This window comes from Eptatretus burgeri, chromosome 6, assembly GCF_056783735.1.
Source record: "Eptatretus burgeri isolate ZD-2024b chromosome 6, Ebu_testis_v1, whole genome shotgun sequence".
NCBI classification, from domain to species: domain Eukaryota; kingdom Metazoa; phylum Chordata; class Myxini; order Myxiniformes; family Myxinidae; genus Eptatretus; species Eptatretus burgeri.
The window spans coordinates 17,154,078-17,167,246 of record NC_140966.1 but is presented as its reverse complement, the minus strand read 5'-3'; the positions used below and the strand labels follow the sequence as shown (position 1 = coordinate 17,167,246).

Genomic DNA, 13,169 nt, shown 5'->3' with positions numbered 1-13,169 from the left:
TAGGGAATTATTTACCCACCCAACCCCATCACACACCGCCGGCCCCCATTACATCCACCTTTCCCACCTCTCATTCCATTCCATCATTTTTTTTAAAATTAAGATATGCAATTTGGTGTCTGACTGTCAGTCTGACTGTTTTTTTGATCGCGATACATTCGGTAGTTACTTACCCAATTGCAGCCAAACTTGACAGGGGGACTAGGGGTCAAACGATGATGGAGGCTGTCCTGATTTAATTTCCCCCCATCCCCAAGAGCGTTTGGTTTTGAACAAACTCCATATTGAGGTGTATAATAGGTTTTCATGGCTTCCATGCGACATACCTTGCAGACGTAAAATTATTGTAACCACAAACATTATCAGTCAATAAATCTGTCCAACATACAATTGCATTTTTAAACAGTCGCTATTATACTGCTCGAAGTTTGGAAGAAACGCAACTTAATTAGAGCATTTTAAACTTATTGCGTTTCCCTCAGACAAATGGATCAGAGCCGTCTCAACTTGCTAGGCCTCCAGGTAAGCGGCAACAATCTTTCGTGAACAAAGCTGCTTACATGGGTCTTTATGCATGAATGATGAATCCCATTGCCTGTCCGATTTTTCGAGCTATGATCACATTATATTGTTGCGAATTTGGAAGCTTACTGCACACAACAGCCAGGTCCTATAGATCAGCTATATCGGTCAGTATATGTTTCTAGTTAGGGTCCTGTCCTATGTTTAATGGGTGATTAATTGTACGTGCACTGTGAGTTATTTTATAGTTAGGATTTTTACATTTTAAACTTCAATAACAACAACGCCATCTTCGCTTCTTCACCATTGGCCTTTCTCACGTGCATGCGTGTCAAGCATAGCCATGGGCGGAGTCCAATGTGCCAGGCGGGGTTTCTTTGGACATTGGCATCTTGGATTTCGCTCCAAATATGGGCATTGCGCCCCTCTCAGCCAATCGGAGGGGTGCGAGTACGTCTGCCGCCTCTCAGCCAATGGGGAGCCAATGCAACATATTGCTGCTCGACTTCCCGGTCGAGGGGTGGAGACATGAGCACCCCCCCCCCCCGACCAATCTTGGAAGTCCGGGAGATCGCCCGACACGCCTGTCCAATGAGGAGGGGAATGACACGAGATGGATCCCTCCCACCTGTGAAGAAGAAAGGATAATTGTGTGGGGGCGACCGGGTGAGAGAGTCTTCCCGCCGTGAATCGCCTGCCTGCGAGCCGGAGGAGAATCGCTTGCCTGTCTGCCTGCCTAGCTGACTTGCTTTGCCTGCCTCGTCGCCTGTTTTGCCGGTGGAGCATGCCAACGCTTGACACTACCTTCCATACCTGGTGCTTGGAGCGGCATCGTGTTACATGTTCGAGTCCCGCCGGGCCGGATCGTCGAGAACCGCACGAAGCGGGAAGGTCCAAGCCAGAGATCTTACCTCCAGCTCACCTTCCCTCCGAGCTGGGGGTATCAATAAAGGCCGCGGCCAGAATTTCTTTTTGGGGGGTGTGTGTCTGTGTGTGGGCCCATCTTTTAAGTAGAAACGTTTAAGTGCCGTGTGTGTAAATTGCATTCCATTTATTCGGTTAACTCTGCCTTTTTGCGTGTTCCTTTGCCCCATTATAAATAAATATCCCTTTTGTTAAATGTTCCAGCCCGTTTCTGTGTTTCTTTCATTGGCTGGGCATGGTGTGTGTTGAGAAATAGCGAGGCCGTTTGTGCTGTAAAATTGTTCATTTGGACCGACGAGCCTTGGTAACCTCTGCTCGGGTTACACACGGTTCGGGCATGGTAACGGCTCGTTCCGCTCGAGGTCCGTCGAGGGTGTGAATTCCCCAGCAGCTTTGCCCGCATGGGTAATTAGGTATATTGAAGTTTGGCAATTGACACTACCACACGTGGTCGAATTATTTGCGATTCATGATCCAGTAAGGGACCCGTGCCTTTCGGACTTATCCGAGAGTCACGACCTAAATTCTGGTGTTCGGTGGGAGACGGCTCCACTGCTCCACCTAGCGGTCATTCTCACCACCGATACCCAGCCCCGTAACAATATGAGGATTGTATATGGATTGTTGATAACATATCTAGGGGCCTCATATGTAATTTCTCCCGTCCATGGTTTCAAGTGTGATATTGCCACTGACACCCTTTCGGCCCATTTTTGACCTTCATTTGATGCATAACCATATTGCTAAGGTTCGTTAGCATTTTGATACTCACCAGAGGGAAATTTGGAGAAAATTTGACGTACTTCCACATGGACGGTGTATCAGCTAACAGTCGCTGGTCCACACACCTATCAATGTTATGATAACCAGTTATCCAGTTCCACGAAGTCGAAGCCGATTTCTGGTGGCATTCATGATCAAATGTCTCCAAACATCCCTATCCTGCACTGCTTTCCAAAGTTTGGCAGAGACAGCTTGGTTGCAGCGTTTACCCCATACATTGGGGGTGTGTTCCATTACCGATCAGTATGCTATTTGCTTGCCAAGCCAGCCGTTCCTTATCAATCATTTCGTTGGAGTGCTTGCTTCAGTGCTTACAATCAAGTGAGCCACTTGGTGAGTGCTCCACAAGCTGATTGGCAATGGGACACACTCCTTCTCAACAAGATGATCGTCTCAATTCACATTACTTTAATATTTTTGAGGTTTAAATAAAGACCAGCCTTTCACTTTCCTTCACTGTCTGCAGCAGTTTCATCAAGTCCTCTTTACTTTCTGCCAACGGAGTGGTTATCATCAGCATACCTTAGGTTGTTGATACATCTTCCTCCAATCCTAACTCCAGCCTCTATGTCATCCAAGTTATATTTGTTATCAAAATGATTGTAACCACAAATTAAATGGTCAATTCCATCCAATGATAACAGCATAATAATAATAATAACAATAATAGTAATAATAATAATAATAATAATGATAATGTATTTACACGGGAGGTGGTAGGATGGCTTTGGGCAATGCACACTCTCATCTGAGCTGTCTAGTCTGGGTTTGAATCCCGACCCAGCTGTCATCCCATCATCTTAGTGTTTCACAGGCAGTGTGATTCATCAATGTGTGGCATTTCTTGGATGGATATTAAACGCGTCCCGTATGCCAGTATTAATTGGTGGACTTTAAAAATCCCACGGTATTCTTTGACCCCTGACCAAATGACAATTTCCTGCCTTAACCTTAGTCAAACGTCAGGCGTGGCCAGCCAGTTCGTGAAAGACTAGGGCCAAATTTCCCCCAGCCAACCCCACAATAACGTGAGAATAATTGTAGCCACTAAACAATCAGACTATTAACAACCTGCTACCTGCTGTCTGCATGATGCACACTTACACGTGACCCCCCTTCCCCTCCATCGCCCTCCACCCCCCTCCCCCCTCCCCCGTTGCTCCCTGGTGATTCTCATTATTATAAAGGCACAACATATTCCCAGGCCTACATAGCACCAAGTTCCAGACTGAGAAAAATACAACAGGAACATGATGGATAAATATATTTTTGGAGGTGAGAAATTATGATGGCAATAAATACTACTGCTGCTGCTGCTACTACTACTACCACTACTACTACCATGACTACTACTTCCATTACAATGAGGACTGAAACAACAGCTTTCTCAGGATGTTGGATAAAATCGAATGTGACATGTTTCTTTTTCTTAGTTTCTTATTGTATGCATTATATTTATCATTATATCAGAAGTAAACACATATTCCTCTGTTAACATCCTTTCTGAAAATTAAATTAAGCCCAGAGTACTCTTATATATAATATACGTTATGCAAATGTGTTTGCCTTTTTTGGCATAATGACCAGAGCACATGGACCATGAATGATGCTGGGATCCTAGGTTGACATCTTATATGGGTGTAAAGATGAATCCCATACCCTTTTCAAGGTGCTGTGGGCCGCCAATGCATTTTCCTGAGAAGGTAAAAACACTATGAGGTTTGCTATTACGTTTCCAGCAGGAGCATTCATGGCAGAAATTTAGCCAGGGTGCCTGTTCCAAATGGGGTATTTTATGATGACCAGTCGTATTTAATACTGTTAGATGAGATTCCTGCTTTGGCACAGACAAAATAGTGCCATAAATGACTCAGCATTTTGTCATACAGTAATCTATCCCACTGATAGGTAAAAAACAACGGCCGAATAATTTACTCTCTGCTGATCTGGTATTGATTAGACGCTGATATAACAAATAGAACATGTCATTCAATCCTGGAAAATCTCACAGTCTCTTACCCTCTTCCTCTGATTGGATCGTAAAACGAACCCACCTATTAATTTTTTTGTTCAGAAACTGGAATGGAGACAGTTTATTGAACCTGTCAGCTTTACCATCAGCTGTGACGTCTTCTGAGCTGATCAATGAGTGCCAAAGCCAGATGCAGACTGGGCATACTACGTCATTCCAAGTCATTTATGGAAAAATCGCAACTACTCACATTTATCCAAAGTTCATTGGAGTACTGCTCTCCCCTAAGTGCGAGTACCCCAGCATCAAATCTGACTAATGGTTTCAATGTAGTCTGAAGCTCTCATTATAATTGGCATCTTCCACAACAAGGCTGAAGCAAGTTAAGTCTTTTGCTCTCACGTCACAAGCAGGTGAGTGTCTTCTCTGTTTTTTTTTTATACCTGTAAGTTTGGGAAAACTGATATTACCACTCCAACTCTCCCCAGCTCCAGGACGCACACTTTCTTTCAGTAACCGGCTCCTGGTTAAACTTCAAAAATGCACGCTCACCAGCCACCTCCACTCTTTTGTTTGTCTTTTCTCCCATTTGTGGAACCAGCTTCTGGAAGCAAGTCAATTGCACTTTCCTTCAGGAATTCAAGCAAGTGATCCATCACCATCTCATGTCAGCTCCCCCCCTCAATGCAGCATATTTTCTACCCATGGTGACTCCACTTAATCCATCTCTCTTACTTACAAGTTACTGTATTCCCTCTCATCCTCTTGAAACCGAGTGAGGTGGGTCGCTACAGTTAAAGAGATGGGACCAATCAAAGTTCTCAATATCAATTATCAAATGGAGCAAAATTGAATGAACATGCAAACATTCAGCAGCAGTGAAAACAGTGGCTTCACACATTCAGTAGAGTACTGTGAAGGGAGCCCTGAAATTCGAGGATAGAGACAAATCTCTTATGAAAACATTCCACATGGTCAGGGTATCAACTTTACAAAACATGAACTCAACACGAAACAGAGATGAACAGCATATTATGGCATTTGGCTGCAGTAATGAGTATGAGGTATCCCAGAGTTCAACTCCCGATTGTAGACTTTCCCCATGCATACTATTCATCCATCCATCATCTATTAGGACCATACTCTGTGCAGAGCATTAGTGCTGCCAAGCAGTCTTCTTGGCTATTGGGTACAATCCTGTACAGGTCGCCACTTCAACACAGGACACCAGTAAGCTGGCACTCATTTTGCCGACTTCAGAAAGATGCCAGGCAGAGTCAACTTCACCTCGTATTAATTCAACAGCAGAGTGGGATTTGAACTCAGGATCCTAGGATCTCAAGCCCACCACCCTAACCATTAAGCCAACACCAGGCATATCCGAGGGGATGTCTGAAGACTGCAATTATAACTTTATCTCTCAGTGGCTTCCAGCAAACACATCAGGCATCTCTGCAATTACAGTATTGATTAAATAATTTCAGTAGCGTGCTTTCGCCACGAGCCACCACCAGCTGTACTTCATGGTGGGATGCAAAACAGTGCCATTAAACCTTGATGTTATGTGGTGATACAACTTTACATCATATCCAAACATGTTGGAACATTTGTCAACCTTATATTATTAAAATGTTTCGGGAAATGGCCATACCAACAGTGTCATGGGCAAACCTGAACTCACACGAGGCAGCCATCAACAGCGGCTTACTCAGCAACGACCCAATAATTGGCTAAGATCATGGAATACGGTATGCACACCTATTAAAATCTATTCCTTTACATTTAATATAATGCTGAAATACTTTCTAAATCATCCCTGAAAGTCGATCGCTCTTAAGGGAAACCTTGGAGACTGTAACAGTCGATTGCAGTTCATGCCCGAACTGTCCTGGCTGGTGGATATCCCAAGTGACAGGAAAAGTTAGCAAGAGTATCCGTCACGAGGGAAAAGTTTAAGTTAATCTATCAATTTAAATAATATTTCATGGACTTTAAAAAGGTCAATTGTGTTGCTCTCTTGGTCTCACACAGAGCCAAAGCTCTGATCTACTTATATTGCCGCCACAAAATGGTGGTGCAACATCGGGCAGTGGAGGTTGGATTTGTCTCAAAAGAGTGCAAAATATCCTGGTTGTGAATTAAAATTTTGCATCAACATTACTCATGCCTGTTCTCCCATCATTTAAAAAGTGAATGTTGAGCTTTTCAATGCAGCGCAAGAAGCGGCTACCGTAAACGGGAGACAGATGAACCCTCAGGCAGACACTATGGTTCACAATATATAATCGATGACTTCTCTTCCAAGGAACTTCAACACAGAGAGGGACCATTTGGCCCATTAAGTCTGTGCAATGGTTGCCAACCTATTTTTTTGTTTGTTTACAGAGTCAAGGCTCATGGAAGAGCTAAAACATGGAATGGATCAGGACGCAACAGGACAAAATAAAAAGCAGAATGACAGGTGGAAACGCATAAAAGCAGGTTTGACAGACAAAATAGAGAGACTTTAAAGATAAGGGATGTGAGGAAGAATGAAGGGTCTCTAGCAGGTCCTCTCCTCCCCCCTTCTTCCTCTCTCTCTTTCCCCTCCCCCTCCCTCTCCCCCTCTCTCTCCCATTCTCCTGTCTCTCTCTCACTCCCTGTCTCTCCCCAATCCCCACCTCTCTCCCCAATCCCCACCCCTCTCCCTCACTAAATAGATCACCTTGCTCTTCCATTAACTTAGATATTGTTTAAAAGTAGCATTTATTTCTTCCTAAATTAAAAGGCAAGTAGACTTCATAAGTTGGTCAAAGTTGAGACCATGGTTGAAGATATTGTTGTTGCGTTTAAGCCTAGGGAGTAGCTGCTGAAATCTATCTATCCGGGTTCTTCCCGACATCTTTGTTCTTTGCTCCTTTCACCCTTCTTTCTCATTTTTTCACAATTCTTTTTATTCATTCGACTTCTTGCTTTTTCTTCTCTTTTATCCCTTTTCCTCTCTATTTCTCTCTTTTGCTTTCTATCTCTTTAAGGAGAAGTGAATTCTTGCAGAAATTTTCCTGTAAGGCTCACTTGGCTGCACCTGGATGGGTTTGAGGGTAGTGGAATAGCGTCTGAAACCCGAATCCTATCCAGGTTCCTCCTGATTACCCCCATCTTTGCTCTTTACCTCTTTGGGTTCCTTCTTGGTCTTCCATTTGATGAAGGAAACACAATACACATGCCAGGAGAATCTAGGAAACAGAAACAGAAAAAGGTAATTTAGCCCTTGCACACCCTAAACCTATAATATCAGTGCTGCTTGCACACCCCAACAATTTTTCATAATGAAAATATAATGCACAGTATTAACACTCATTACCCACGATTGGAGATGTAATGCGAACATAATTGACTGAATTGGTTCATATTTTCTCTCCCTTTTCCTGGAAAAGGACAAGAGACATTTTGCTTTTCTTCATTCTTGCTTTGACTGGTTTTCTATATTCTGCAATATCGTATTTTAAATAAATGCAACAATTATTTTTCTCTAGCTTCTATCCCTTTTTTTGATGCAACCAAAATTTGCAAATGACAGATTACCTACATGCAGTAATTTACTGTACTAGGTGTAACATATTGTCCATGCTGAATATTTTAAGCAGCAGAAATGCAAAAAAAAATTCAAGTTTATCATTGTTCCACAATCCACATTGTCGATCAAATGGGTGTTCTGGTGTATAAATCAGAATTTCAACAACAGATTAAAAAGCATCACTTTGGGAGGATATTTTTTAGTCTCACCACATTTGTTCAGAAAAGTAAATAATAATATTGAACAGTGGCCGATACCACTTCCACCCGACATTCATTACAGTTTCATCATAATGTGTTCAAAACCTCTCGATACACTGGGCATATTGTGAAAGGGTTAATGCTCATCTCCAATTGCTCTTATTTCTCCTGGGAAATTCACTTAGCACGATTCAGCAAACCAGCCTGAGGGCTGATTAGCAACTTGAGCATGAGGCAATATACTCTTGGCCCTCTCTAATGCGTCATGCTAACATGGCATATGGCCCTCAATTTGAAGTGGAGAGCCACTCACTCAAAACAAACAAATCGATAGACTGATTAAAAGACAAAATCTTGCAAGGAGTTGTGATCATCTTTGTTTTATCAGGAATCCCCTTATCCAGCCTTCTGCTGTGTAAATCTTCATTGCAGATTACAGTGATCATGTTAGTAAAGCACAGATTCCTCTCCTGTTGGTGATCCGGAGGGCAAAAAGAAAGCAGAAGCAAAAGTCGACCTTGGATGACAGATGATTTGTGCTCTGGGTGTTTTGATGACCGTGACTGTACCTTTGGGGGTGCTGCTTGGCAAATCTAGCAGTTTCACGATAAGCAAGCCCTTGCTTTTGCACACTGTGGATGTTATAAATGTCCTTGAAATGACCTATAAACGTGATAATCTATTGAATGGATTTCCGAGGAAAGAAGTGTGGCTGACGGTTGTGGGTGACTTTAAATGTGAATTATCCATTTGTTTGGGACAAAGAGTAACAAATGGGGAAAAAGAAAGGGACTATATTAGATTAACCTGCCAAAAGATGAGGTTTGGACCAAATGAATCTGTTTTTGTTTTCTTCTTTTTTCTTTTTTTTTTTACTGCTCATGATTTTTCATTCAGATCGAGTTAAACTCTGGATGTTGATTGAACTTGGTGCCAAAGTTATTCATCTTTTATATCTCTTTCTTTTTAATCTCCATTCATCTAAATCTCAAGGAACAGTTTGTAAATACTTAGGCTAGTACTTGACGCATTTTGTACAAAAAAAATCATCATCGGAAATTAAATCTTTAAGTGAACATTAAATATGTCTTATCATGGATTATGGTATTACTCCATATGTTTGGATGCAATGGGAAAAAATGGCCGCCCCATTAAATGTGTACAAAATGATATGCTTAAAAACGACTATAGAGTGATAGTGGGGCAACTTAGCATAACAATTGTGCATTTTATGAGGAAAGCACCAAATTTGGCACACTAGTAGCCTATCATATTATGAACATATTTGGATATTGGGCCATCTCAAAATTTTTCATGGCAGTGGAAAATGGCTGCCACAGCCATCAGCGGCTGAATTTGAGATGGCCCAATATCCAAATCTGTTCATAATATGTTAGGCTACGAGTCTGCCAAATTTGGTGCTTTCCTCACAAAATGCACAATTGCTATGCTATATTTAGCTAAGTTGCCCCACTATGAAGTCATAAACCTTTAAGAGCAATACTTTTTATTTTCAAACGTTCTAATGACTAACAAGAATGAAAAAAACACGAGAATATACCACCAAAGTACCAAATCTCGAGAGATCACAAAATCGCCGAATTGTTAATCCACAGAAAACATATGTATCTACAGTATGTGCGGATCACCATGTACAAAGCATTTGAAATATAATACAGCCATGGCATGAAGTACTCTCACATTCCAAAGAAGATAAAGCAAGGGACATCATTTGGAATCTCCTGAAAAGGAATGGTCAAGCCCTCTGGGTTTCCCTTGCACATATATAGATTTTCTTTGCAGACTATTATTACTACAATAATAATGACTGTGTGAGTGATATGTATCCAGTGATGCTAATAACTTGTATGGTTTCCTTCGATGTTACAAGGAAGCATAAAGAAAACTTAGACAAAGGAGGAAACAATTTGGCCAAGATGCTTATGCCATTTCCTCATCCCACCACATCAAACCACTTCCAGGAGAGTCTCAACACACAATGGCCTATTCTTTTACAATATAATGAAAAATTTCATATCCACAACCGAAACAAAGAGACAGAGACCAGCTTCATATATATGTTTAAGCTTCATTCCAGGGAAAAGGAAACCTGTGAAATTTGAATATGCATTCAAGATCAAATCCTCATCTTTAATTTTGTTTCCTTATTTCCCAGAAAAAAAGAGCCATTCCCATGAATCCAACGTTTTCTGTTCATGGATTGCTAATACGAACACGAATATCATGTATATTCTCTGCCATGAAAAACCGAACATGTAGAATCGATAATGCAAATGTCAAATGACTGTTCTGGTGTTCATTCCAAGTGCTTTTTTGACAGGAGGGATGTGCAGAACACCTGATTGCATGTTTCCACAAAACACAATTGCCTGATCATGCAATAATCGTTCAGCACATGCAACTGGTGCACCCTTGGGTTTTCAGAGGTAACACGAGGAATTCTGAGCAAATTCAAAACAGTCTTTCTGAGACAACAGAATGTGAATAATCCAAAAAAGACATTGCATACGTTCTTTAACAATCCATTAAATGTCATATCAGTCAGAAAATGAGAGAAATCAAGTAATTGGACACCTTCAAGCAGGGTCTTCCATTTTCCATGTTGCAAGGCTCTTTAACATGAGGAGAGGAACTGTTTATGACCTCGGAAGATGTTATCAAGCTACCAGGTCAAGAGGTTCCAGGATAATTATATGCCAATAAATTGATGTTCCATGATAATGACTCCCACTCAGGGCCAATACATTCAAACAGCCTATCTACTCAATCAGTTTCAAATTTCCCAGAGTACTGTAAACCCACTCCATGAACATCACAGGATAAGTGTCATTATCATCTCGAGGCGTCTCCATGATGCTCAGCAAGACTTGCAATGCAACACATCCGAGCATGCTCGCAATTCTAAAATCAGCGCATCCAATGGATACAGAGGCAATGGGCAAGTGTTATGTTCAGCGACTAATCCATGTTTCTCCTTGAAAGACATGATGACTACTCGTGGATCTACAGAAGACGCAATGAATGGTATGCCCCATTCTGTGTCCAGGAAGCCACACATTTTGGATGTTGACATGTCATGATATGGGGAGGTATTGCTGGAATCATTCACACCCACTTTATCCATATCCAAGGCAACCTAACGCTGATAGCATATTGATATACATTAATTAAATATTACAGCAACGCATGTTGCCGACCCTTCAACAATATGGTTCTGGAATCATCTTCATGCAATATAATGTCCTGCTCACAGGGCTGTCAAATAAGGAACATTCTTCTTAATGCCAACGTTTATGTCATGACACACTGGCCTACCATCCTGCCAGATTTCTATTCAATTGAACATCTTTGGGATATCATTGCGTTTTAACTTTGCCAAGATAGCTACAGAACCTCAGTGAGCTTGAACAGTAGTTGATTCGGGTGTAGTGCCATTCCACAGGTTCAGATTTGAATGCTCATCTGGTCAATGCAATGACAGTATAATGCAGTGATTGCTGCTGTAGGTGGGCATACCTGGTATTGAGATTGTTATATCCATGTTCGATCCGCAGGCAAAAACATTCACCACAATGTAGCATTACATGATGAGGTCACAATGAAATGGACATGTAATTATTCAGCATTCATTTCTGTCAGAGGTTTGCTCCTCATTTGTGTCTCTTGATGTCACCTAAATAAATTGCATCAACAACTATCGCATATTTAGTTCTAATGGTGAAGAGTACAGAATAGTTCTGAGTGTCAAAAAATTAATCCTGATTGATTTACTTTCCACTTACGTACCCAGAATTAATAGTAAATTATCATATTACTAGAATGTGAGGCACATGGTTGGATCTGATGGAGGCACTGATGAGTGCAAAACAGCTGCAGTTGTTGAGATAAACTACTTTTCAAACTTCTATCAACTTATCAGATTATTTATTTCAATCATTCTATATCTTCATTTGAGCTCCTCTTGCTTAAAAATTTGAATTTAATTTTGAAATGCATTCTCTGGCTGTTTGATCATCAATTCTTTTTTTCCTTTTATAATGTCCTGAATTTTATCTGTGGCATTATTAGTTCCCTACCAGTTACACCGGAGGGGACTAGAAGTTTACTCTCTAGCTGTTAATTCCACCTGTGGTTTTTCAGACTTTACCTTTATACCATTCACCATAATCCACTGAAACTTGGTGAATGGCTTCATTATGACAAGTTACAGAACAAGCTCGAGCTTCAGGGCGTTTCTTCAATTTTTCACAGAGTTATGCCCTTTTTAGACTTACAAAATATCATATATTATACGTGGGTTATGTGGCCAGCTGGCCTGACTCCACCCCACTGCTTTACACCCATTGTCTGGCCAGCTGCCCTGACTCCACCCCAATTGAAATCATGTGCTGCCATTGCATGAATAAAACAGCACAAATTGGCAAGCATCAGGTCTTCGGCCTGGGTGTTAGTCCATGGCCCAGTACAATTGGAATGATACCAAGTATAAAACCACAATGTATTATTTATACACATAAGCCATATGCATGATTTTGATTGATGGATGTACATCAGGTTATTTATATTATGAAATAGGTAAAGCCTAGAAAACAGAGAGAGAGAGAGAGAGAGAGAGAGAGAGAGAGAGAGAGAGAGAGAGAGAGAGAGAGAGAGAGAGAGAGAGAGAGAGAGAGAGAGAGAGAGAGAGAGAGAGAGAGAGAGAGAGAGAGAGAGAGAGAGAGAGAGAGAGAGAGAGAGAGAGAGAGAGAGAGAGAGAGAGAGAGAGAGAGAGAGAGAGAGAGAGAGAGAGAGAGAGAGAGAGAGAGAGAGAGAGAGAGAGAGAGAGAGAGAGAGAGAGAGAGAGAGAGAGAGAGAGAGAGAGAGAGAGAGAGAGAGAGAGAGAGAGAGAGAGAGAGAGAGAGAGAGAGAGAGAGAGAGAGAGAGAGAGAGAGAGAGAGAGAGAGAGAGAGAGAGAGAGAGAGAGAGAGAGAGAGAGAGAGAGAGAGAGAGAGAGAGAGAGAGAGAGAGAGAGAGAGAGAGAGAGAGAGAGAGAGAGAGAGAGAGAGAGAGAGAGAGAGAGAGAGAGAGAGAGAGAGAGAGAGAGAGAGAGAGAGAGAGAGAGAGAGAGAGAGAGAGAGAGAGAGAGAGAGAGAGAGAGAGAGAGAGAGAGAGAGAGAGAGAGAGAGAGAGAGAGAGAGAGAGAGAGAGAGAG

The 13,169-nt window shown here is 41.7% G+C and overlaps 1 long non-coding RNA gene across 1 annotated transcript in view; it reads left to right on the top strand.

Moving 5' to 3' along the window:
* Window positions 1-496: 496 nt before the first annotated feature.
* LOC147024356 (uncharacterized) overlaps window positions 497-13,169 on the top strand; it is a 98,097-nt gene continuing 85,424 nt past the window's right edge. Inside the window, exon 1 of the long non-coding RNA XR_015058816.1 lies at window positions 497-522. This is a non-coding gene — a long non-coding RNA (uncharacterized LOC147024356). The remainder of the gene's footprint in view (window positions 523-13,169) is intronic.